The 27273-nt window shown below is 40.5% G+C and overlaps 1 protein-coding gene across 2 annotated transcripts in view; it reads left to right on the top strand.

Annotated features, from left to right (window-relative positions):
• Positions 1-1815: 1815 nt before the first annotated feature.
• pkib (protein kinase (cAMP-dependent, catalytic) inhibitor beta) overlaps positions 1816-27273 on the top strand; it is a 31397-nt gene continuing 5939 nt past the window's right edge. Inside the window, exon 1 of one of the 2 annotated variants that reach the window (XM_028598392.1) lies at positions 1816-2130. The gene's annotated coding sequence lies outside the window, so the exon portion shown is untranslated. Of the gene's footprint in view, positions 2131-2450; positions 2503-27273 lie in introns of those variants that run through there. The other variant, XM_028598393.1, reaches the window with a different exon arrangement.

Here is a 27273-nt window from a genome sequence, read left to right on the forward strand (position 1 = left end):
TACAACTAGTTCTACTACTACTACTTTTAATTATAATAATGTAAATAATACAAAAATAAGCCCAAAATTCAATAGGCTACAAAAATGTATTATCTATTTTGAGTAACCAAATTAGTGAGACTAAAACAGGTAAAATGGTATTCTTGAAGCAATAAACTGTATTATGGTTAACGTTATTTTTCAGAAAACGTGATGTTCTGTAACACTACACAGTGAGAGCTTCAGACCAGACAGAAAGCCATCTTTTAGACTTTTTGAGCAGGATAGTAGTCCTCAGGGCCGTACTGGGACTGAAATTCAGCCCAGGACTTTAAGATGGAGAGGCCTTTTACGCGAGTGCACTTGGTGCACGAGCAGAAGGATTTTTTTTTGCTGTTATTTTAATTCTAATAGTGTTTTTATGGTATAAAGAGAATCAGATTATGCTGAAGACCTTCAAGAAACTTTAGGATGACACCTGTATAAGCAAGTCACCACTGCACTGAACACAACGAGGTCAGCAAAACCTAATCTCGAACACATAAGTCACAGTATACTGCTAACTACCAGCATGGCATGTGCACATGTCAGTTGGAGTGATAAAATAGTTACAAATACTCACACTCATATACTCAAAAACTACAATGCAGTCCCATAAAATAGAGATTTGTGTGTGTGTGTGTGTGTCCTTACTTTCTCAGCTTGGCTCCCTGGCTCAGCTTCCCCTGTGATGGACCCTGCCTCTGCTTACTGATTGTGCAGCTACATATGCATAAGAAGAATATCAGTTATAAATATGATATGATAGATGCATTAGACTTTTTTTTCTATAAATGTTAAATGTGGTATAATGCTCCCTTTTTTTTTTAAACAATACTTTATTAAGTTTTTCACATTTAGAAAACATACAGATAACAATGACCACAGCAATACAAATAATGTATTAAGTGTGCAATACAACAAAACAATCAAAAGATGCAAAACAAATTAAATCATTGTACAAATTAAAAAAATAAGTAATATATAACTCAAAAAGCAGCAGTAATGGTGATCTTTAAGTTACGGCGACATTCTCATCCTCCAAAAATTCCCAAAAAGGTTTCCACACTTTAACAAACTGTTTTCTTTTCCCTCTAACAATATATGCAAGTCTTTCCAGTGCAAGGTATGTTGTAATCTCCTTCAACCACAACTTTACAGAGGGCAACTGTATATTTTTTCCAGAAAAGAGTGATCAGTCTTCTAGCTTGAAGAAGCCCAAAATCAATCAACACTGATTGTTTAGAATTGACGACCACATTTTCAGGGTATATACCCAGGATACAAAGTTCTGCTTGCAGGGGAACATTCTTAGCTATTATCTGGGAAATGGCCCCCATCACACTCTGCCAAAATAGTTGTACTTTGGAGCATTCCCAAACACAGTGGAACAGTGTCCCTTTTTCCTCTAAACACTTACAACAAATATCTGGAATATTAGGATAGATTTTATTCAGCTTTACTGGGGTGATATAAGGTCGCATTGGCCATTTATATTGGAGCAATTTTAATCTTGTATTAATTGCATTTTGCTGTGCCTTTAAGCATGCCACTTCCCATTCTTCTTCAGGTATATTCTCTCCAATATCAACTTTCCATGCTTCTAATCTGTCTTTGGATGATTATAATGCTCCCTTTTTCATTTATTTATATTTTATTTTTGTGTATATCCTCCCACCAAAAAAAAACAACAACTGTATTTTGTTCCACTTTTCCTCACGGACATAATTTAAACAGTTGTTTCCCTCTTCTCTTTCTCGACAGCTGTTCTGCTTTTACTTTGAAAGGCCAAGTCCCGTCTTTTCCTGTATCCTCCGGGCTAAGTGCGCGCACATTGACGCCCCTCCCCTGTTGCTGCTGCTGGGACTGGGCGCGCGCACGGTGCTCGGCTGTCCGTGGTAACAGCGCGGCGTAGTCCACTATGCCGCGGGTCCAACGGCGTCAGCTGTAATGAGGCAGTGTGATGTGTCTCGTAGCCTACCGGACCGAACCGCTGACACTCTGCGCTTAGGCTACTCTTCTCCGTCCATGCAGAAGATGGTGGCCGGCGGCTAGTTCCAACTTCGGACTCCGTGGTTTCTTTCCTTCGGCGAAGCGCACTGAAATCAGTTGGTGAGTGTCCGTCGTTGCGCGCGCGCACACACACACACACACACACACACACACACACACACACACACACACACACACAGATACAGGCTCCGCTGTCTGTCACCTGTTCTGCTCCACAGGTAGCTAGGACAGCAGACCGGCTTCTGCTGCTGCTGGGCGCTAACACCGTCGACAAATCTTCCCAAAAGCAGGCAGAGGAACGACTGCTGGAGAAGAAGCTGCTGGTTACAATAGATTATAGGCGTGCAGGGAGGAATAAACAAGGCTGGAGCCATTACATGCTCAGAAACTCAGAAAGAAAAAAATATCTAAACAACAGAAGCTGGAACAACAAATCCTCATGTGACCAATCTATCTTCCAAAATAGCAAATGTAAGAAAAAAAACCGACAGTAGGCTTCAGTGGACTCCAGCAGCCTACCTGTCACCTCCATATGGGCTCACAGCATTGTGTGGGTCAGCTGTTCAAATGAAAAATGCCACTGGCTCCCAACAGAGAGCTCTAATAGCAGCTGGGTTATCTGCTTTAAAAGCATGCAGTAAACCGTGACCTTAAGATGATCATTGATGATCATGATATATGGTGAACTGTGAAGTGAAACCATGGTCAGAATCCACCAGTATAAAACTTACATTATTTTACAATTTTAAAATGCTAAAACTACCACGAAGAATATGTAATAACATCCCAAAGCATACTTTCGGTTATCATGTCACCGAGTCAGACCTATATGGCTTTCCAGACTATACAATAGTAGTTAACAAGTTGGCTCAGTCAGGACAAATCTATGGTCTAGTGGACAGTATTTTTGTGCCAATATTTAGTTTTAAATGTGACCACTCTCTGCATTCCCCAAAAAGTAGACACAATTTAGACCTACTACTTAAGACCATCATGAGATGCTGAAAAAGTAAAACCTGCAATGAAAACAAGATTTCATAACCCTACCTGGCTGATATGACATGAGCCGATTATTGGCAAACCCTTAAATTGGCTAAACTCTTTAGGAAACTGTCCCTGAAATTTAAACAAAAGGTATACTGCACGTGTGTGTTTTAGCCCTTTGTGTCCTTATCCATAGAAACACAATCTATTCCCATTCAGACGAGTGCCTGTGAACACACCTCGTTCTTTGTGCTTTGGTGAATGTGTAGCACAAAATGTCTCCAAAAAAGTGTTAGGGCCTCTGTCTTTGTCTAGCGGTTATAATCCTGGTCTTCTTAAACGTGCTCTTTAGTGAATCATTAATGTGATGCACGATGTCATGTAGGGGAAATGAAGTCTGGGTCTCCTGGTGCCCTTTAGGTCCATGGCATTTCCATTAATTTTATGATTTTGCCCTGTGTTAATTACATATGCATGAGGTCATTTTGGAAAATCAGTCTCATTGCATGGCCTCTGTTAAGTGGCTGGCTGCTGTGGTGCTTTTTGCTCTGCGATGTAGTGATCACCTGTCCATCAAACAGACTTTTCACATTTCCCTTAAAGAGGTTTTTGGATTGCTGAAATGTGTGCGTCTTGGTCTGGAGTTTCTGTTCAGCCAGGTGGACTCGCACTGCTCATGCTAACCTCAGAGTTCTCACAGGGATCATAAAACACATCACTTCCTGTGATCCTTCCTAGGAAATGCCAACTAGAAAAACATGTTACAAAAGTAACTGTTAAAGCTTTTATGTTTTTATTTGGTCAATTGGGAGCAGGGTACAGTGACATGGTATCACCTTATGGCAAAGGTGTTAGCAAACAGAGGTCTATTTCCTCATCCATCAGACGTGGAGCAACACTAGCATTCATTTGAGGTGGTGTTTCTAGCCACCTAAAGAATACTAGTCCAAAATTCACTTTTCTTTTAGTCCTGTGTTGGTCTCCACCAAGAAACATATCTGGCTCTTTAGCAGCTAAATGCTAACTGTCTGCTGTTTGGTGTTGAGACACGTAGCATACAGTAGGTTTATCAGAGCTTTTTTTTGCGTGCTAAAAAAATAGCTTCCTGCTGCAGCTGGAAAAGAGGCTAATACACAAAGTTAGAGTAAACCAAAATAATAAGCTACAAGAGGCTAAAAAAAAGCGAGAGTTGAGTAATTTTTTTTTCTCGGGTGTGTATGTGGGACCGGTCTTGAATGAGGCGGGTAAATGGGGGTGGGGATGGGAGAGGTGGGCAGATGGTAGGGTGGGTTGGGGGAAGGGAGGTGGGTTGGTAGGGGTGGGTCGGTATAATCAATAATAAGTATTGAGGGAAGCATAGTATGTAAAAGTAGAGATTGTGATGAAATTTTGAAATTGTTTTCATTGTTGTTGTTTCGCCCAAGATGTATTTCTTGGTACCTAATCAGGATGACCCACAGAAATAAATTAATAATAAAAAAATCAAATAAAAAAAAAAGGTTAAAGGTCCCATGACATGGTGCTCTTTGGATGCTTTTATATAGACCTTAGTGGTCCCCTAATACTGTATCTGAAGTCTCTTTTATATAGACCTTAGTGGTCCCCTAATACTGTATCTGAAGTCTCTTTTATACAGACCTTAGTGGTCCCCTAATACTGTATCTGAAGTCTCTTTTATATAGACCTTAGTGGTCCCCTAATACTGTATCTGAAGTCTCTTTTATATAGACCTTAGTGGTCCCCTAATACTGTATCTGAAGTCTCTTTTATATAGGCCTTAGTGGTCCCCTAATACTGTATCTGAAGTCTCTTTTATATAGACCTTAGTGGTCCCCTAATACTGTATCTGAAGTCTCTTTTATACAGACCTTAGTGGTCCCCTAATACTGTATCTGAAGTCTCTTTTATATAGACCTTAGTGGTCCCCTAATACTGTATCTGAAGTCTCTTTTATATAGACCTTAGTGGTCCCCTAATACTGTATTTGAAGTCTCTTTTATATAGACCTTAGTGGTCCCCTAATACTGTATCTGAAGTCTCTTTTATACCAACCTTAGTGGTCCACTAATACTGTATCTGAAGTCTCTTTTATATAGACCTTAGTGGTCCCCTAATACTGTATCTGAAGCCTCTTTTATATAGACCTTAGTGGTCCCCTAATACTGTATCTGAAGTCTCTTTCCTGAAATTCAGCTTTGGTGCAGAACAACAGCCACTAGAGCCAGTCCCACAATGAGCTTTCCTTAGGATGTGCCATTTCTGTGTCTGTAGCTATTGAGGAGGAGAGAGGGGGGGGCAAGGTGGAGAGTGGGGGTGTGGCCTTGACCAAATGCCACTTTTCTCGTTTGAAAGCCATGATGTCTCTCTCTCATGGGTGGGCCAAATTCTCTGGGTGGGCAAAGCAGAGAAAGGGGAGGTAACCTTGCTTGTTATGACCTCATAACAAGCAGATTCCAAAACGGCTCATCTGAGCTTTCCTTTTCTCAAAGGCAGAGCAGGATACCCAGGGCTCGGTTTACACCTATCACCATTTCTAGCCACTGGGGGACCATAGGCAGGCTGGGGGAACTCATATTAATGTTAAAAAAACTCATAAAGTGAAATTTTCATGCCATGGGACCTTTAATAAAAGCAGTGAGAATAAACCAAAACTATAATCTAAATGAGGCTAATAAAAGCAGTGAGTTAACCAAAACAATAAGCTAACAGAAGCTAATGAAAGCAGTGAGAATTAGCCAAAACAATAAGCTAACTGAGGCTTATGAAAGCAGTGAGAGTTAGCCAAAAAAATAAACTAACAGAGGCTAATGAAAGCAGTGAGAGTAAACCAAAAAAATAAGCTAACAGAAGCTAATGAAAGCAGTGAGAATTAGCCAAAACAATGAGCTAACAGAGGCTAATGAAAGTAGTCTGAGTTAGCCAAAACAATAAACTAACAGAGGCTAATGAAAGCAGTGAGAGTAAACCAAAACAATAAGCTAACAGAAGCTAATGAAAGCAGTGAGAATTAGCCAAAACAATGAGCTAACAGAGGCTAATGAAAGTAGTCTGAGTTAGCCAAAACAATAAGCTAACAGAGGCTAATGAAAGCAGTGAGAATTAGCCAAAACAATAAGCTAACAGAGGCTAATGAAAGCAGTGAGAGTTAGCCAGAACAATAAGCTAACAGAGGCTAATGAAAGCAGTGACAGTAAACCCAAACAACAAGATAAAAGAGGCCAACGGCATCAAAAACTCTAAGGGATATTTGGGGTTGGTTGATAAGTTTCTGTAGGTTTGACACTATGCGTCACCTTTCACCGATCAATACTGTGATCCAATACCACACAAAAAAAGGCTTGAAGTTGTCCGACAATATAATCTAGATGAATATAAGACTTTTAGATAAACAGTGAACCAAATAGCTGAGGTTGGCAAACTACAATATAGACTTAAGCTAAAGATTGGAAATCTTTCAAAATATGGCTTTGTAACGGTGTTGATGCAGCAGCAGTATTGTAGATTTGGGAACAATTCAGCCCTAGTCATATTTAAACTTGCTTAGTTAATATTTATCATGGGAAATTAAGTTACTTTGCTCACACCGACGTCGCTGGCACCCTGCTCTGTTCTGTCACCGCTTGGTGAGTCATCTGACTTTCTATCATCTGTTCCGCACCGTGCTCTTTCTTGGAAACCAGGCTTCATGTTACCTTGTGTTAACACAAACGATGGCAGACAGATGATGACATCGCACCGGGTGCACTCCACCCACCCATTCTGATTCTGGAGTCCCAGGGGTGCCAGCCTTTATCACTAATCTCCTGCCGAACAGCCTCAGTCAGCCTTAACTTTATCTTTTTACGAGGAACAAAGGCTGCCACTGCAATAAGTAAACAGGTACCTGCTGCTTTACCTATAAAATCTCCAATTGCCTTGGCATGACTGAGCAGCAATGGCTAGGTTTGGTACCGAAACCCAGTACTAATATGGGGGAGTGTGCCTATGTTCCCACAGCCCTATGTTCTCACATTTCTAAGAATTTATTTTTCACTGAAAATCAGGCCCTATGTTCCCACAGTTCCCACATTTCTAAGATTATTTTCCAAAATTAGGCCCCATTTTCCCACATTTCCTTTTTCATAAATTTGTATCAGATTTTATCCCCCTTTCTCCCAAGCGGCCAGGCGCTTGTTGTGTTGCAGCCTTTGAGCACAGTAAGCAGTGCTCTAGTGTGGCTTTATTTGACATTGAAAAAACCCTATTAAACTGCAAACCACCATTGAATCAAAATAAAACTTTCCTCTTATTTGTGAAAATAGGCATGTGACCCGTTTCAACTCCACCCCTCAAAGAATCGGAATTGATAACCGGAATCGAAAGGAAGAATCGGAATCAGAATTGTTAAAATCCAAACGATGCCCAACCCTAGTCTCTTTGCAGCAAGATAAAAGGCAGCCAAGTGTCACCCGTCACTTACAATTTTGCCACCCAGCGCCTAATTTAATTCCCATTGATTGTGGGCCCCACCCCTCTGAGAATGGAAACCGTAATTTGCCGGGCTTAATTCCAGTCATTCATTATTCCTATGTATTGACCAGTGACCTATAAGAGTTTGGTCAGAGCCGCTGCTTCTGTAAAGCCCATTGCCCTTTACTCTGACCTATTTGCTGGCTGCCATTTGGCGATTGCTACTTTTATCTTTCCGCCATTAAAACGTGTCAGTCAATTCTTTCCTCACCTGTGTCTGGAGGACATAAGACAGCCGACATGTTTTTTCAGAGATGTAGAGGACAAAGGATGATAATAGGAACAGAGGGGACCGGTTTCCCACAAAGCTGTGTAAGACTGTTCTGACCTCAACCTCTCCGTGCCCATTTTCCCAGCAGCCCAGCGTGGCGAGAGGCAGGGGATGGCGGTATAACTCAATAGACTTCCCCCAGCATGCCTCTGCACGGCTCTATGGGAAAGGAGCTGTGGTCTGTCAATGTCATCTCTCCTGCTGCCAGCCTCTCCATACTGATTAGATGGGAAGGGAACAGTAGGTGAGATGGGATGGTTCCTCTGGAGACAAAGGGTTTATTGTAATTCCCAAGGCATCCATTCAATCCACAGATCAGTGACCTTTTTGCAGTACCCGACCACACAATAGAATCAGCTGCTTAGTTTTTAGTTTTCCCCTGTAATTACCGCATGGAATGCGGTCTGCCCTAGAAACTGGCACGGCATCTCGAAACGGTTAGCGAGACGTCAACCGTTTGAAGAGCTCATTCTGTTGATTGGCAAATGGAGAGGCTGTACGAGGGTGATAGGTGCAACTGCTGTTTTGAATAGCGTCTCAATGGGCACCATAAAACATGGTTTTCACTGAAGGCGCCTCTTTACAGCTGCACCTGAAAGCTTTGCACATTTGCATCTTCAAATGGCAGCGAGAGGGAAAATGTTTGAAGATTTTGAGTATCATCAACTGGAAACCAAAATAATCTTGTCTTTAATCTTCATCCAAGTCAGATTTACTGTAGATTCGTCCAGAGACGAGTTGAAACTTGCAACGCCCAGGTCTGCAACGATCTAAAACCTGCCAGTTTACACCAATGCGATGAGATGTGACACCGTCTCAGAAGTACAGAGAGACATTGCTTGTCTCTCTGTACTTCCGTTCTAACTTTCGACTTTTCAGGCTTTTCTGGTAGCTGGATATATAATTTGTTGGGTCTAAATATGAATGTGGATAACTTTAGTGATAGTGAGATGCTTGCAGTTGCATTTCTAGTGATGAATCATTTTATTTATGTGATTCGCTGCTTTGTTCTAGGCTCTCTCTCTTCAGTCACTCTCTAGCTCGCTCGACCACATGCCGTGCTCGTTGAGCATCCATCTAAAACGTGGCCATTTTGACCAGTTGACAGTTGTAATATAGAAATAAAAAGGATTATGTATCATTTTATTTCTACAGTTTGTAACTGTCTTTACCAGCTGACTTGGCTATTGGCTGTTGAAACAGCGGCATCAGCTGGCTTGTGTCGAGCTGAGACGGGCCGGTTCAGACCGCTGAAACTTTCCCCTGCAACGTTCTAAAACGGTTTTGTCTCGTCGCAAATCTCTGGTCTGAACTGGGCTCAAGAGGCATTGATAGCTGGTGCTCATATACTGTGGCAGAACTTAAAGCTGCACTAATCAATATTTCTATATCAACAATGGATCAATTGAGTATGCCCAATGTGAATGATGTCCTCCGTAATGACAATCCCAGAGAACTTCCGTCAAAACACTGGAACCCAGATACGTTCGAGAGTAATTGTAAATCATGCAATGTCACAGAATTATACTCAGTAACTGTAATACAGCTTTTTTTCTGACACACAGCATCATTTTATCGTCATTACATGCCACTTTGCAATACAGTAATTAAAGACCTTAGAGACCTTATTTACGGATACATTTTAATATCGATGCTATCAGCTTAACGTTACTAAAATGTGCTGGTTGACAAAAGCTAATGCTAATGCTTGGTGGGTAACATAGGATTACAACATTGTTCAACACACTCAAAAAGTTATTTTTAAATATTAGTTTTTGAGCATTTTAGGCCTTTATTTCTATAGGACAGCTTAGACTTGAAAGGGGGGAGAGAAGGGGAATGACCTGCAGCAAAGGGCCGAAGGTCGGAGTAAACCTCTATATATGGGCGCCTGCTCTACCAGGTGAGCTACCCAGGCGCCCATAAAGTTATTTTTATTATGATTGTTTTGACCACGGTTAACAGCAGTGGGATAACCCACGGTTAAGTTTGCCACTCAATGGTAGCTGTATAGATAGATGACTAATCTAATGTTAAATCTCATCCCTGCCCAAATTCTACCCACCCCCCCCCAAAAGGTGACTGTCCTGCGGTGACAACAGCTAAAGGCACCGAAACTACTGACTAAAGACTAGCTAAGATTACAAAAAAAGTGAAGGGGGAGATAATTCCGGGCAGCTGGGAGATCTTCTGCACAACAGCCATCAGACGTCTCCGCCGCCCGGTAGATTTCGCCCTCCCCACCCGTCTCTCAGCATTGTTGCGTAACGTTACAACAAACCCCTTTACCCCCGTTGTTGAAAACATCCAAAGGATGACACGGACATGTGAAATATATTGCGATATACTGGTTTTAGCTGCTGGCTAATGTTAGCTTGCTTGCTCACTAACTGGTCAGCTACCATTACAAATTGAATCAAGAAACGTAATTATGCGGGGGTAAACTGCAGCTATTTGATCAGAACGACATGAATAAACGTTACTAAACATTACATTTTAATCGCCGATGGTGTTTAATAATGAAAACTACAACTCCCACAATCCCACGCCACTTCACAACGTCATCAAAAGTCCGTGTTTACCATCCATCATTTTGATTAAGAGACCCCTAGTGGCAGAAAATGACATATTGCACGTTTAATGCAGCTTTAAAAGGTGCACTACTCGGCAACTCTGATAGTTACACGATTTACAGCTGAAACAGACAGCAAAAATGTATCTTTTTTTTTATAGAATTAACTGGTTAGGTATCTTTTTTTGAAGCAAATATGCCAACGTTTTGTAGGATTTGCTACTTTTCTTTGTCTGATGTGATAATAAACATAATATCTTAAGTCTTGAAATGTGGTTGGACGAAACAATTAATCTAATACCACCAGTTTGGGTGTTAGGAAATTCAATTGATTGATTAATTAAGAAAATATTCGGCAGATTAATCCACACCACAACACCTTGGGATTTTCCAGGAGGAGTGGTTAAGTTTGGACCTGTATAAATGTTGGAAAAGGGAAGGATAGATAGATGAGTAGGAATCCCAGGGTTTTTACTGCTGGAGATGAAATCCTCTTATCCCCATTGCTGAGTGCAGCTTTAATCACAAATACAACACAAGACCTTGACAGTCTTGTGCTGATGCAGTGTGGCAGTATGTGTGTTGGCCTTACAGCATTTGTGTGTGTGTGTGTGTGTGTGTGTCTGTGTCTCAGCCGATGCCTCATTTGCCAGGGTTGTTGTCAGAGGGTGCTAGAGGCCCATGGGTGGTAGCCAGCATGCAGGAGCAGCACGTGCAGCCGCAGCAACCCAGGCCGCATCGCTGTTGCAGCGATGGTCTAGTTTCGGAGAGCGCCTGGGGTGGAGGGCGGCCTCGGTTACACTCTTTCAAACAACAGGCTTTGTGCTAAAATATTGATGTTACAGCAGCACACACTGTCCTCGCGGTGTCACACGTATCGGACATGTGTAGATTTATTGTCCTGGCCTTCATGCAGCTACCTTGGAGCAACTGATCCCGAAAGCTGATACTATATGTTTTGGATGGATTACGTGCTAAACAAGTAGTCAAATCAAGAGCAAATTATTTTTCTGATGTCATTTAAGAAAAAAATAATCCCAAACATTCTCTGCTTGCAGCTTCTCAACTGTGAATATTACTGCAAAGTAAATCCAATATCTTTGTGTTTTGGACAGGCTGTCCTCATTCATGGTTTGATATACAGCTACCAAAAGTAATGCACTGTAATTCAAATGTAATCGACATTTATCACTGTAAGCCCCACATTGACTTTTGCTGGAAGGCAGCAACCTCTAGTGTACATAGTTAATTATGAGTAAAGAAGGCTATCAGGTGACAGTAAAAGAGCGCCAAAATCCGCGCAAGGAGGAGGTCGGGTGGTGTATGGGTCTAGCCTGGTTGACACCAGACCCTTCTCAGTTGTAACTGAGAGTGGGTCTGGGGAAAGTTCATTCACAGCCCATTTCTAACGCCGCTGAAACGCCTCTGGGCGCAATTGGATAGTCCTTCAACCAATCAGACTAACGATCCGGGGGACGTAGCAGCGACAGCGGCATCAACGGGTTGCTGCGCTTTGGTGGCCCGTCATGTTGAATGTAAACAAGAAGCTGCTCGCCGTCGCTGCGCTATCTTCATCATGTAAAGCCCGCCTCAACGGTTGTGATTGGTGCCTCGATTTGGAAAAATTGGAAACGGGCTTGAATGTAGAGGTCGACCGATATGGGTTTTCTCTGGCCGATGCCGATCAAGGTCAGCCGATGGCCGATAAATGCTGCCGATTTTTTTTGCCCGATATTTTGCCGATATGTGCTTGTTTTTAAACCTTTATTTGAAAGATAAAACTAATATACACAGAATTTCTCAACAAAAACATTTATTGAACACTTCACCAATCTACACTTGTATACTTCAATTAAAAATGTATAATTTAAAAACATACTGTATATTGTATAAATAATATGAAATGAAAAATATATTGAATAAACAAAACAGGTAAGAAGAAAATAAACTTTGTCAAATAAACCTGTAAATGAAAAAATAAAGTTTAGTGCACTTAGCAGCATTTATTAAATTCTGAGAATACAAATCTGCACATCTTCACAGAAAGTGACATGTTATTATTAATCTCAACACTATTTCCTCCTAACTCCTGTTGAATCAAATCAGACTAGGGTTATCTAAAGTCAATTCTTGTTCACCTTGTTTGTTAGATCATTGTTCATTTGTTGAAGTTTTGTATCTGTTTTGGGGATCCTACGGTTACATGTCCTCTTGCACTCATTAGGATCAAAACTCTGAGTTGTAATTTAAAACTCGTCAAGCCAATTTAATAAAATTAAGGGTTTTATTCATGCTCGAGTCCATAGATGCAGTTAATGGATACAGGCACGGAGAACTGAAGGCTCTGTTAGCAACGATTAGCTCCGTTAGCGGTTAGCTCCGTTAGTGGTTAGCTCCAGTTAGCTCCGTTATAGGAGTGGATGAGACTGCCACGCACAGGGGTAACAACCAGGCTTTGATAAATGACATTCGGGGAGCTTCCACAGCGGTGTGGCCGCGGTGTTTTGTACGGTTTTATTAGTACAGTTAATCCCAAGGCAAGAACACCAGCAATATGCTAGCTACTACTAACGGTAGCGTCGGAGCCTGAAGTGACTCTGCGAGACACACAGCGCAAGAATTCACGAGGGGAGGGGCTGGAGGCAGGTGGTCTGAGTGCGCTGTAAAAAATGTCGCCTATTCATGTTTTTAACACTAGGCTGCCCGCAGATGCGCCTGCCTATTAATCGGCTTGATATACTGGGATATTGGCCGATGCCGATTATGTAAAAAAATGCCAAAAATCGGCCGATTAATTGGCCGACCGATTAATCGGTCGACCTCTACTTGAATGGGCTCTTGGCCAGACGTACTTGCAAATCTCAAATTTGCCGGAAGTTCGGCAGGGTTTTTCCCAGGCTAGTATGGGTCAACACAGGAATTTCACCGGGGTGACCGGTATTCGTGTCCTGGAAGTACTTAAAGGAATACGCCACCGTTTGTTGAAATAGGGCTTATCACGTTCTACCCTGGCTGTAGATAGGTGGGCCAACGCATTTTTTTGTCTCAGTGCGAGTAATTAGGTTGTTTTTTTGTCTTTTGTTGGATCACTTTTACTCACAACATGCTAACAGGCAACATAGGATTCCATTCACTACGCTAAGCTAACTAGCGGCGGTGCTGCCGGTGTTGCACCGGACTAAAACAATGCATGCACAAAAAATGCGTTGGCCCACCTATCTACAGCTAGGGGGGACTGTGATAAGCCCTATTGCAACAAACGGTGGCGTATCCCTTTAATTTAACCCAAACCACAAACGTTTTTCTAATCTTAACCAAGTAGCTTTCGTAAACTTAACCCTCACAGTCACGTACCGGTTACGTAAGAGTAGTTTTGGTGCCGAAACTTAACTGGTCACGTAACGGTAGTTTTGAGACTTTAACTTAACCGTTGTAACAGTGACGGTCATGTACCAGCCACCGTTTCACATTGTTAAAGAGAAAACCACATTTTGTAAGATATAATGCAAACTCGTTAATGAGAACGCGTTTGTTTTGGACTGTTGGTCAGACAAAATTAGCACTTTGAAGATGTAACCTTGGAAAATTATGTTTTTAGGGGTTTTATGCATTTGTATTAGATAGTATATACAGGAAAATGGGGAGAGAGAGAGAGAGAGAGAGAGAGAGGAAATAACACGCAGTAAAGGGACGCTGCCAAGGACTCAACCTACATGGGGAGCACGCTCTACCAGGTGAGTTACTGGACGCCCATATTGACTGATTTATCGTTAGAGTAATTAGTGATGAAAATAATGCTTAGTTGCAGCCCGAACGGTTATCTAAAATGTCAATACTTGGCATTGAATGTCCGATCACATTTTTTATTAATTATTTGACTGTACTGTTTATGATCTAAATTAATTAAAACGTTTCCAATTTTACACATTTTATTTGGCAAACCTCTCATACGGCTGCTTGTGTTTTGACAACTTTGGCTTTTCTAAATGGGGAAAAAAAAAGGGTTTTGGAGAAAAAGCACTGGCTCGGGTTAAGTAATGTCAAATCTAAAAAAGGTATCAATTTCGTATCAGTATCTAAACTTATAAGTATAATATTGGCACCAGTGTGTTTCCCCCAGAAATCAAAGGATTCCAAAACTCTCCTGCTTCCAGTACTTAGACACCTAGCCTAATAATAATAATAATATTAGGGATATTACTGGCTCTTCATGCATTCTTGTGTGAACTTTGGTGAAACAGTGCAGTCAATGTAGGTTGCAAGATTAAAGTTGCAGTCTAAATGATTGATCGTTGGCATTACTCTGGTATTAAAAGAGTGCTCCAGTGATTTAGTATTGCACTTCCACAACGTTGGGGAACTCACAAGAGATTAAAAAGTAATGGTCAAACTTGATGCAGCAAAGGCAGAGATATCCTGACTTTTAGTTCCTGGTATGGGTTAAGCTCCAGTAATGCTGAGAAGAAAGAATCCTACGCTTTCCATAATGCAGCTCAACAGTGTCATTGTGTAAGACCCTGCCTGCTTGGTAAGCAGCAATGCTGACATCATCTGGGTTATTTTCTCAGATTTACAGCTCATGCAGAGCCCAGAGTAGTTCTCCTATTGACAAGTAAACTGGCATAGATGCGTAAAATGTGGAGGTTCCCTTGTAAACGGTTAACCTGTAAAGTACAGATTTAACCAAACGGGTAACGATTGGAGTTAGAGGCCACCAATCTGTGCTTATTTTCTCTCAGTCTGATTAGAGACACAACAATGGCAACACTGGTGTCACGTGTGCAGCCACCACCAGGCGAAAAACATTTCACCATGTCATTTTTTTCATGTTTGACCTTGCACATTGGAGGGCCATATGCTCAGGATTTGTCGATAATCACTTGAATCATAACATGAAGTGTAAAAGTCGTAGATCCCCCAAAACAGTCTGTTCTTGCTCGACATGTTCTGTTTTCAGATCATCCCCGAGGCCTCTGCCAGCGCTCCCTGCCAGCCATTCTTTACAGCTCTCTGTCAAGTGTGCTAATTGCTGTAAATAGCTGGGTGCTCTGCAGTTGTGATTGACCCTTATAAAACCTGCTCAATTTGTCTCATATTTTGCAACGTGGAGGGCACTTTGCCCGCCTTGTTTTGTATAATGGCTTGTTGTTATTGCAAATTAAACACAGTTAATTGCAGAGAGGGCGGATTGCTTTTAGGTGCTATTTGAAGGACTGCGACGGGAGGTCCTCTTTGGACCCGTGTACCAGTAAACAATATAGCGGAGTGATATCAGTGAGTGCTTGTATCTTCCTTTTAGGCCCTGTTTACACTTGGTTTAAAAATGCGTTTCAGTGATCCGAACACAAATCCGACAGCCAAAGACGCACTGCCGTTCACACCTGTGTCCATAACGCGTCTCCAGCTGACCACTTGCGTTCAGGTTTAGTTACTGCCTAAGTCACTAACGCTCGAAGGTCAAGGGGCCCCTGCGCACAATAATTATGGCCACACTTTCGCCACTCACGTTAGCGGTTGTGTCGGTACAGCTGGAGATATCGCTGTCAGCAGATTCCAACGCATCTCCTTCCACAATGCAGAACGATGGACGGTCACACAGCACTTTGTACAACTTGTCTTAAAATGGGCAAGTTATAGAGCGATGGCACGCTGTCACCGTCCTGCAATGACGGCCTATTTACCGGTTAGGTCCTTGTCGGGGATGAATCAGGACGCGTTAGTTACTATAGGGTCTATAGTGTTGTGGGTAGTTTCAAAAACTGCTGAAAAACGTAATTGAACGTCAAAACCAGACTGAAGGTGAGAGCTGATAGATGTGATATTGATATCCATTGTATTTTTTTTTTATTGTAGTTTAGAGTAAAAAACATATGCAAGGTATAATGTGGAGCGAGCCGGTCATTATTGCAAATTTGAACTCACTGACTGAACATTACCCTGAAGGTGTTCAATTCACAATAATGACCAGCTCGACTGAACTTTACCCCTGATGAGCACGGCTCTGTCCCCAGCGAGCGAGCTAACCATGGAGCTAACTAATGCTCTGTTAGCAATCCCCTTTGAGATCAGAGAGCAGTATGAGCTCCTTATAAGCACATATATGGTTTTAAAATTATTGAATTTGTATTTATTTATTTACTTTGAGCATATACAATTCAACATAAAAAAGACAACAGCAGTTGTTGAAGACATATTGAACAAGATAGACTAAAAGGTTGAAAAGAGAAACGGAGATAACAATTCATTTCATTAGCGAGTTTCCACGATTTACATGCGCGAAAAGGAGTCAGTCCTTCCTGAAAAGTTTTTTTGTGATTGTTGCGGGCAAAAATCCTTGATTATGCAGTACGTTTTCTTAAAATAATGCAATGGAATATGCGAGATATTTATGCAGTTTTATGCGATGAAATTGCGGGAACTTGCAAAAAAATGTGGGAACTTGCAAAAACTGCGGTTTGATAAAAAAGTGATTCCCCCAACACCCTGCTTTTTTTAAACTTAATTTCCAAAAATAGTTTACAGATATTCAGTCATTGCAATAAGTAAACAAATAAGATACAAAAATATATACAAATAATATAATATTAAAGTAAAAATAAAAGTAATAGTCTAAACAGAGGGAAATAAAAGATACAAAAGAAACAGACTTTCAAAAATTGTTAATAATATAGACAGCAGGAGCACTTAAAGAAATTTGATCAGATATTAAGATAGCTTTCTTATTGGATACCAACTTAAGAGACGTACATGTCAAATTCAACCTCCAACACCCTGCTTTTTCGATGATGTTCACGTCGCGTAATTACGTCACTTCATAACGTTCCCATGGCAACAGGGGAAAATGGCTGCTCTTGTGTGAAGTAAACGCAACATTTTTCAACTTTCTGCTAAGATATATGTGACTTTTTTGCAACGCAAATGCGGGGATTATGAAATCATGCAAGCCCCGCATACTTTGCGCGGAAATCGGCAATTTATGTGGCGAAAGTGCGCCATATTTGAAAAAATGCTGCCCCCGCATGAATATGCAGACTTTGGCTGATTATGGATTGAATTGTTAGCTGCAGCTAGCTAGCTAGGTAGCTTAAGGCTAACTCCAAGAGTTGGCTGTTGTGCCCAGTTTTACGGTTGATAAGCTAGGTTCGGGCCATTGCTGATCTTGGAAGGTGTTTAGCAAATGGTCAATTGAATGATTCCCCTAGAATGTAATTCATATTCGTACAGAAGGTTATCTGAAAGATACTTTATACTACCACAGGAAACTAACAGTAATACCACTGGTAATATTGATAAAAAAGAAATTGGTGATATTGACTGGTTGATTTCTAATAAAACACCTGTCAAAATGTTTCATTACGAGACATTTCGCCCACCAAGATAATCATCTGGATTATACTGGACGTGCACAGACCTGTAGCACAAGACCTTGACGAGTTCTCTCTCAAAGGATCCCCCCCTCCCCAAAGCAAATTATCTACAAAGTAAAAGCCTGCACTGATGCGTTTTGGTCTGTTAGCCCTGGCTTCTGAAACACGAAAGCAGACAGCCGTAGTGAGAAAAAGGGCTGCGTGGATCAGCGGAAAAGACGGGAGGATCTGCCCTGGATGTTTCCGAGATCTGAAGGGAGGCTGTGATATCTCTCTCTCTCTCTCTCTCTCTCTCTCTCTCTCTCTCCCCCCCTCTCCCTCCCCCCCTCCGGGAAAAAACAACAACTGCTTTTGTGATAACCAACTGCCGGTATCAGAGTCACACTTCACCTTCCGGCTTCTGTGCATATGTATGACCTTCTGTGCACCTGTTAATGGGCATGTGATGAGAGAAGCCTATTGCTTTCTTCATCACATTTTTTTTCTCCGTTGCTGTATTTTGCATATAGCTTGATAATTTGCAACTCTTATAATATCGTCTCAAGATATTTTTTGCAACATAAATGGTGCCTTTTTTATCACTTTTTTTTCTACGTTTAATAGTTTAATGGTTCATAAATTTAGTTATTGTGTTGCTGTATTATTATTTTCATTGCAGACAGCCGGCAGCAACAATCACAGTTTCCCCAAACTTAATGTCAACATGAACTTTGATCTTATCATAACAACAGATATCTCCATGAGCAGAGGGGAAGAAGAAAAAATGCAGTGTAAAGATAGTCTGCTTCTTCCTTGGCTCCCCTCCTCCCCTGTATAGCAATGGTGCCGTTTCCATGGCAGCTAGAGCATGTTAAGCTTTAGCATAAGAGTGAAAAAAGTGGGGAGAAGGACGGGGAATAATCACCGGGTATGATGGACTAAAAATAGCTTGGGACCTAATCCCAGGCATTATTTATTCATCTAGAACGTCTCATGTCTGCGCCGGCTGTGTAAACATCATTTTGTCTGCACTTCCTTGTCAAGCAGGCATACCGTTTTCTGACCTAAACCCCCACAGTCTTACTAACTGACTAATGCCATGACTATAGGGACAGGCTACTAAGGGGTTGGATTTTCTGTGCTGAAGGAGACTGGATCTGGATTATGGCGAGCAATCTATTCCTATTCCTACTTCCTTATGATTAGATGGAGCATTAGAAACAGAATGCATACTGTAATGGAGAGTGAAACGAGCACTTTTGCTTTGTCACAGAAAAACATCCACAAGTGACAATTTGTAATTGAATTCTCAATGAAAATGCAAACATATTTAATGTAATCATTGCCAGCTCCTGGGCTATATGAACTGATTTGTCAAGTACAGACTGTACATAGTGAATAGTAGTGCGTGTAGAATAGAGGTCAGCCTCCGGCAGCAGGCAGGACCAGGCTGCTGATATCTATCATTGGCTCTTGTTTGGAGAGAAAAAGCTTTGACCGATATGGCTTTTTAAAGGCCAGTGTCCGTGCTGAACTCTTTGTACTGAAAGCTGCCAATAGCTTATATTTTGTGTTGGTATTTTATATGTATAAACAGTTTATGACTATTTTAAAATGGGGCTGTACTCGATAGTCAGAAAAAAAAAAAAAAAAGTTTTTGTTTTGCCTCAAACAAAACAAAAAATGGCCTCTAAAAGACTCAAATCTTATAACAGTAAAACGTACAGGTTCGTCATTTCTGAATCTTTTTCTAATATTTTGCAAGACGTTTCCTAGCATTCTATATTTTTTCGAGCAAATTGAAAGGAAACTGAAAGGAGAGCCTTTCAGTCAGTGCATAGTAATGGTAGACCGATAAACTCCCCAGGCTGATGTAGAGGTTGATATTAGCTTATTGCAGATATTGGTAACCAGGGCTCCAGACTAACTTTTTTCACTAGGAGCACAGTGGCCCCCAACTGAAAATTTTAGGGGCACAAACAGAAAATTTATGGGCACACACCGTAAATCAACATGCTAACCAAATATTCACATTTCTACTAATTTTCACTGTATTACTAATAAATACTTTGATAATAGATGCAGAAATTACAATGTGCTGTTTCAAATTCAGTGTCACTTTTGAAGATGCAAAAGAAGATTAGCCTGTTTTATTTTCATCATGACAGTTTTTAATTGCTCTTTAATGTTTTATGTAAAGCACTTTGAATTGCCTTGTTGCTGAATGGTGCTGTAGAAATAAAGTTGCCTTGCCTTACAACCTCAGCCTGTCAGTCAGTCACCAGGACATAGAAACCAATGTTGTGCCTGCTCGTCTCCGAGGAAGTGTAACGTCAACAGCAGCGCGACCGCTTTCGGCTCGCCCTTAACTGCGTGAAGTTCTAAAAAACTGTAACCACACTTGAAACCACTTTATCGGCATTTCCGTGACTCACTGTGACTTCAACAAAACTGCGGAGCCGACGTAGTTTGCATTGTCTGCAGCTCTGCGTGTGTGCGAGTGTGTGTGTTTGTGTCAGAGCTCTGTTCTCTGTCAATTTTCAGAGAGGACAGATAAGCTTGCGCGCTCTCAGGTACCGAAATTTCAACGTTTAACTTGTAAAAAAATGGGACAAATTTACTGGTTGCACATGTGCGACTGGATGTAAAATTCAGTCGCACACTCAGATTTTCGTTGCAAAATGTGACCATTTGGTCGTAGCCTGGAGCCCCGGTAACCGTGTATAAGTTGTCAGATAAGTATTCCATATATGGAATGTATACCAGTACACATGTTGCCAACCAGAGAGGTGTCATCAAGTCCCCTAAGTATGGCTTGTCAGCCTGCAGGTGTTCCTACAAGAAAGCCAGTAGACACAGTTGAAAGCTTCAGGGGGAAAAAAGTGTAGAGTATTTTATACAGATATGTATGGAAGAGGATTAGGGCCAGATGTGAAAAAATGATTTGAGTTCTGAGTCAAAACTGTGAGAATAAAGTCAGAATTCTGACTTTAAAACGCAGAACTCAAATATTAATAATAATTTGTCCCACTGGCCTTAATCCTCTTCCGTAGATATGTGTACCCCAAGGTTAGGAATGGGAAGGAAGGGGGTTAGCTCCGGAGACTCAAGCCCTGTCTCCCCCCAAAGCATGGAAAGCTAACACGAAGCTACTGTAAGCCATTTATTGAGTTTCCTTTTAGCGAAATTTTACTCAGTGAATTTAATTCCCTCTGGAAAACAGTGTAGACTGTGTAGACAGTGTAGGCTTTTATTGTGAAAGAACGGAAAGAAAGTCTTTGTTAAACGCTGCCTTTGTGATATTTGAAAGGAGAAATAAAGGTTGCCGTCTGTACAGTCTATGATTTGGACAGCAGCCTCTTTGCTGTTGTATTATGATCCTCATCAGTAGAGTTGGGTATCGTTTGGGTTTTTTCTGATACCGGTGTTAAAATGATACTTTTAAAACGGTGCCGGTGCCTAAACCAATATATATATATATATATATATATATATATATATATATATATATATATATATTTATAATGTATATAATATTAAAAAAGGAGCACAAAACGACAGTTGGCGACATTAAAGAACGGCTTGTTTATTGCTAAGGCCATATGGTCAGAATTAAATGATTGATTAATAATGTAATAACAATAACATACAATGACTAATTTCACCAGTAAATTGCTGATAAACGACAAAAACAAGCACCAGATGGGAAAAGGGTATTTTACAATAACTTTGAATGCACCACGAGGCTGGCGAGTTTCAAGTGAACGCACCGTCTGTGTTGTTTTTCCGACATCAGCAGCTGCAGTCAGACTGTTAGGTCCCGGTGCTGGACTCCTCTAAAAGGGAAATACAGTCACACGTTACACCGCTTAACGTAAGCTGTCAGCATTTTAACCATCGTGTTTAATCCAGCTACTAGCTAACGGTAACGTAGCGTCCCGTGCAGCAATGCTACTGAAAAAAAAAAAAAAAAAAAGAGTCAGGCACCAAAATTTTCGTTCTTATTCGGTCTCTTTACTACCGTTTACATCGGAACCGGTGCCCTATTGGCACCGCGTTTCGGTACCCAACCCTAGTCATCAGTAATTTGTAATTTATTTATTTGAACAGGGACAGTGCACAAAAAACATTAATAGATGTCTTGTGCCAGGTTGTAGCAAATGGCTAGTTTCCGCCAGTAGTCCCGTGGCAGGTAGACAGCGCAATAAAATACAGACAAACTATTTACAGCATACAATACAGATACATAAAGTCATAAAAATCTACAGACATTATTGTACCCCTATCCCACCCCATAAACACACAGTAATTTAGCACATCAGTAAACCACACAATGTGATTGGTTGATTGGTTGAAATATACTGACGTGCAAATTAATTGCACGAAAAAAAAAATAAGTCCCCGGTGTGTAAAGGCCTTAAGAAACACATTTTAAAAATGTAATCAATAATAATACTTCAATATGCGAGGGAAGGTAGTATTCACAGACTTATTTCACAGACTGTTTTCCCGTAGCTCGCGTCATTATGATATATGATTATGGGCCTATATGCACACCTTACACACAGAGGCAGAGGTGTAAAACCTTCACAGGATTTATGGTTTATGTTTCATTCATGTCACGATCTAATACATTTCCCAGCACAAATAAGTGCCTGAGATTGTGCACAACACTTCCATTTTCAAGTCACTGCAGTATTCGGCTTTTATAAAAATGTAATGTTTGAGACATGAGAATCAGACATAGGAGTTTTCCTGACCCATTTAGAGAGTGGTGTTCTCAGCTCTTTGTCCTGGTTTATTGCTAAACAACACCGTTCCCAAGTGTCTGCAATCACTGGAGGAGATGAGACTGCAGAACTTGGACTGTAATGGACATGACAACACCTTTGTTCATGCATTTTTTGCACAGCAGGTGGATCCTTAAAATCTTCTTTTATGCAACTGAACCAGCCACGTGTTTAAAATGACCCATTTAGTGAATTATTGATATTGTACCGGATTGCTGATTATATATTTTCAAGGCTGAAACCAGCGAGCTAACCAGTATTTAAATTTTTTTTTTAAACAGTATTGTATATATGTAATAGTACATATATATACTATTTTGTTGAAATCAGCTTTACAATTTTGCAAAACCAACTGCTGCACCTAACATCCAAATGTCGAAGCTGCTCTAATCAATATTTTTAGAATTAACTTAATTGATTAAATGATTATGTGCATTTGTGAAAGAGGTCGCTCAGTGACAAACCCACGGAGAATTATTAGTCGAGTGGCGTTTCCCTCAGCTTCACAGAGCGTTGGAGCTTCTTTCAGCTCATAAGGGCGCTTTCACACCTGTAGTTTGGCTGAAGTTGCAACATTTTTGCATATTTCATTTGGTTCAGTGTGCGTTCACACTGCACTTTGTCAAGCGCACCAAACATTGTGAACAAATGTCACACGGTTGAACGAGTCCGGATCTCTCGTACGGAATATTTGAGTAAACTGGCCGGCTCTGGTTTTCTGGTTTGCTTTAGCGTTTCTTGAGGGGGTCCTCAGAGTCAATGCAAGGGGGCCTCCAAATTATTGTTAATTTTTGAAAATTTTTAACATGAATCCAACATATTATTAGCAAATACAAATCCCCACTGCTTACTAGCCCTGCACGATTCGGGGAAAAATATGAATCATGATTTTTTTTTAAGCTTAGATCACAATTCTCTGCCACGATTTGTTTATCATGAAGTGTAATGTTTATTGCACACATGAACATAGATTTTTTTTTGGCAGCTATAGCACATTGCGCATCACCACAAGCCTGTAAACACAGAGGCTTCATTGAATAACTAAAATAAAGTAGGCTACATACTGGCATTTTAAGTACAGTAGGCTACCAAAAATAGTGACATATAACACACTGAACTAAATATGGCCCTGATACAGGCTCTATCTGAACTCCTTGAACATGTCTCAACACAGTTAAAACATGTCCATGTCAAATGCTTTCAATAAGGGCATAACATTTACTGTATGTAGCAACATTATGGTACGACAGAAACAATGCTCTGGAATTATTTTGAAATATTTGGACCAAACGAGCCAAGAACAAATGCCGCCACCACTTGAATCTAATTTTACAAATAGTACATATATTAATAATATTAGTATATCACAATCTTTATCTGCAACTGCAGAAATACCAGGTTTAAACAGAACACATCAAACAATACCTTGGCCACATTATTATATGTCCTTTGACATTTTACACATTGCATTTAATTTGCTCTTTTAGAAACCAGCGAGAACTACTGGGGAATTGAAGCGCATTGTTTCTGCTCTAATGAAAAAGTTAAAAACGTAAAAATTGAAACGTTGCGTTATAAGATCTTCTTGGGGCATTATAGTTGTATACTGAATTGAAGTGTGGATCCTGACTGTTCCAGAAAAGTCTCCAGTCATTCCATTCTGTCCATACCAAGGGACTATTTACTTGCCATGGTTCTTGAATAGAGATCGGTTTAGAGATGATGACATATGTGGGCATTGGTTTTACGGAGGCACAAAGTCCAAGTTATCGAGCCCTCAGCATCTCTTGCTGTTTCTTGCTCTGTCCGTGGTGCTGAAAGCCTCCATTCACTGTCTGAGAAAATGCCTGCTGAGACCAGCCTTCTTTCTCATGGTCCTTGGACTTGTATTTCCATTTAGAAAAGCAGACGCTTTCTGAAAAAAGCTAGCAAGGCCTCCTCTGAATAGAGCCGCTCTCAGCGGCAGTGAAAGCACTCAGAGACTGTACTCAAAATGACCCTTCAACGTCAAATGTGATGGGCTCTTCAAGTTCAGAGATACACCAGACCTGCTCTATTAAAGAAGACACCCCCATTTGCACATCCAACTGAAAAGATATGACTATTTGCACACAGTGGCCCTGCATAATAGAGAATTGCAAGTACATACTGTTTAATTTGTTGCTAAATTATATGTCACTGTGTTTAGGAATAGCCCAGGTAGCAATTTGCATCATTAATGAGCTCTTATCTAATGGAAAAGCTGTCACAGGTTCGCCGTTTAAAAAAAAAGATAGCTCTTTTGTCCTTTTATTTTTTATTATATTCCTCTAAACATCTTTGCACCCACTCTGTAAACAACCCTTGACCTCTGACATTTCTTCACTCAAAGGGCTTTTATAGCTCTACCTTGTTGCTAACATACCTGCGGCGTGTTCCTGTGTCTGACTGAGCCCGCGCAGACATCATAGTATCTAGGTCAATTTTCTTGACAAGATAATCCTATCTAAACAGTTGTTGGATTATAAATAAACCTGTTCAGAGGATGGGGGACTGCCCGTTCAACACGTAATCCGACGGTTTAATGTAACAGATGTTCTAATTAGGACTGGACTAATGGTGGAGGTTGTTATTGACACTGATAGTTAAGCTACTGAAAGCCAATGTGCAATGGCTTATTTAAGCTACATTTAAATCATCATTGGATGCTAAAAACAAAGCTATTTAACGGTATTTTTTTATTTTTTTAGATGGGAGAAACACCTTCTTAAAGTGGACATTACAAGCAAGTCAATATTTCAGCCAAAGTCTAGGTTTAATTATTCAGATCATCACAACGGTACATCCTATCATTTCAGTGATAATCAGTTGTTTAGATAAGACTGAAGCAGGAAGGAGAGACAAGCTGTGCCAGGTGTCCTTCCTGCTGCTTTGCCCTGATTAGACTCCTATTGGTGGACTTTCAGTTTAACTGTGGCCTCTGATTTAGGACAAAGAGCAGCTTTGACACGTGGGGCCAGAGAAGGAAAACTGGAACAATGTTCTGTCTTCCCGGGATGCCTACAGTAAGATCCAAATTGAAAGACCAAGTTTAGTACTGCAGCTACAGAGACCTGGAATAAGAGTGGTACCATGTTCCTGGTAATCTATGGTAATTTGGGGAGTTAAGTAACATGGTGATAAAACATTTACTCATGGGGGATTAGGGCTGTCATTTACTGAAATGACAGCCCTTTCCGGCCCTCTACCGGCTATAGCGGATCTGTAGTTCGAATGAGACATAAGAAACTACAACAGACAGTGGTAATGGACAATTCCGCTTCCAACCTGTAGGGGGAGCGAAGAGGAAAAGTGTTGGTGTTGCTTTAAGGTAATGTTGAATAAATAAAGTTTGTCAGTGAAGTGAGGCAGCAGATGTACTGCTATTGAACGGAACAATGGCAATTCTACAACGTCGTTTGGGATTACTATTATTATATTACTATAATTAATTTTGAACAAATTACTTCCTATTTGTTGAAATAGATCTTTTTGAATATGTGACATCCATATGGTGGATATTTTATAAGCTGATTCAAGTGTATATATATATATATATATATATATATATATATACACACACACACACATCAAAATACAGTAATGTAAGGATCATTTAAAGTATGAAGTGTATAAGTTGTGTATACCGAACCAGTGCAGCTGCTATTAGACCTAGACAGACACACACACACACACACACACACACACACACACGGTCAAAAGTTTAGGGTCACTTAGAAATTTCCATTCCATTCCAGACAGAATACCAGTTGAGATCAGTTGCATTGTTTTTTTTTTAACCAGGGCAGCAGTTTTCAGATTACATTAAGTACTTACATAATTGCAAAAGGGTTCTCCAATGTTTTCTCAGTTAGCCTTTTTAAAATGATATCAGATTAGTAAACAGGATGTGCCTTTGGAGCATTGGATGAATGGTTGCTGATAATGGGCAATGTAGATATTGCATTAAAGATCAGCCACTTCTTTCTACAGCAGTCGAGAACCCTTTTGTAATTATGTAAGCACATAATGTAATCTGAGAACTGCTGCCCTGGTTAAAAAAACAATACAACTGATCTCAGCTGGTATTCTGTCTGGAATGGAGTGGAATGGAAATGTCTAAGTGACCCCAAACTTTTGACCGGTAGTATATATATGGTTTCTGATCAAAAGATTGTTAGGGGGGTGGGAGGTAGAAGTTTCATCACGACGATATGAGACAATATCATGTCCATTTAAAACAAACAATCAGCTACATTTATATCAACGCACAAAAAGCAACTAAAATATGATTTGACAATTTTATTACTGAGCTCTTCCAGACATTAAAATGAAAAATAATAGATATAGATAGAAATAGACCTGTACTAAAAAGAAAAGTGCCACATTTGTCATGTGGAAGTGCAAATGTTTTTTATCAGTTAACTTGAAGAGCCTCTGATAAGCTTTTAATCACTGGGGGCCATGGGAATTTGAGGATGCGTTGGGAGGACTCGTGACCTCAGTATTTAAATCCTGGCTATGGTCCCGATTGGTCTATTGTAAGGCTGTTTGACAGAGCACAGCATTAAATTTGCAAAACCATTGGACATCAATAAATCACTACTGCATTTATTATTAAAATCTTACTGTATGTTTACCCTGTACAGTAAAGCTAAGGATGCTGTGGGGGAAAGGTGGACATAAGCTGCTTTCTGTTGTAGTTATAGATGTTAAAACACTAACATTTCTGCTGTTAAATAAAGCCTGTCA

Source organism: Perca flavescens, chromosome 14 (assembly GCF_004354835.1).
Source record: "Perca flavescens isolate YP-PL-M2 chromosome 14, PFLA_1.0, whole genome shotgun sequence".
NCBI lineage: Eukaryota > Metazoa > Chordata > Actinopteri > Perciformes > Percidae > Perca > Perca flavescens.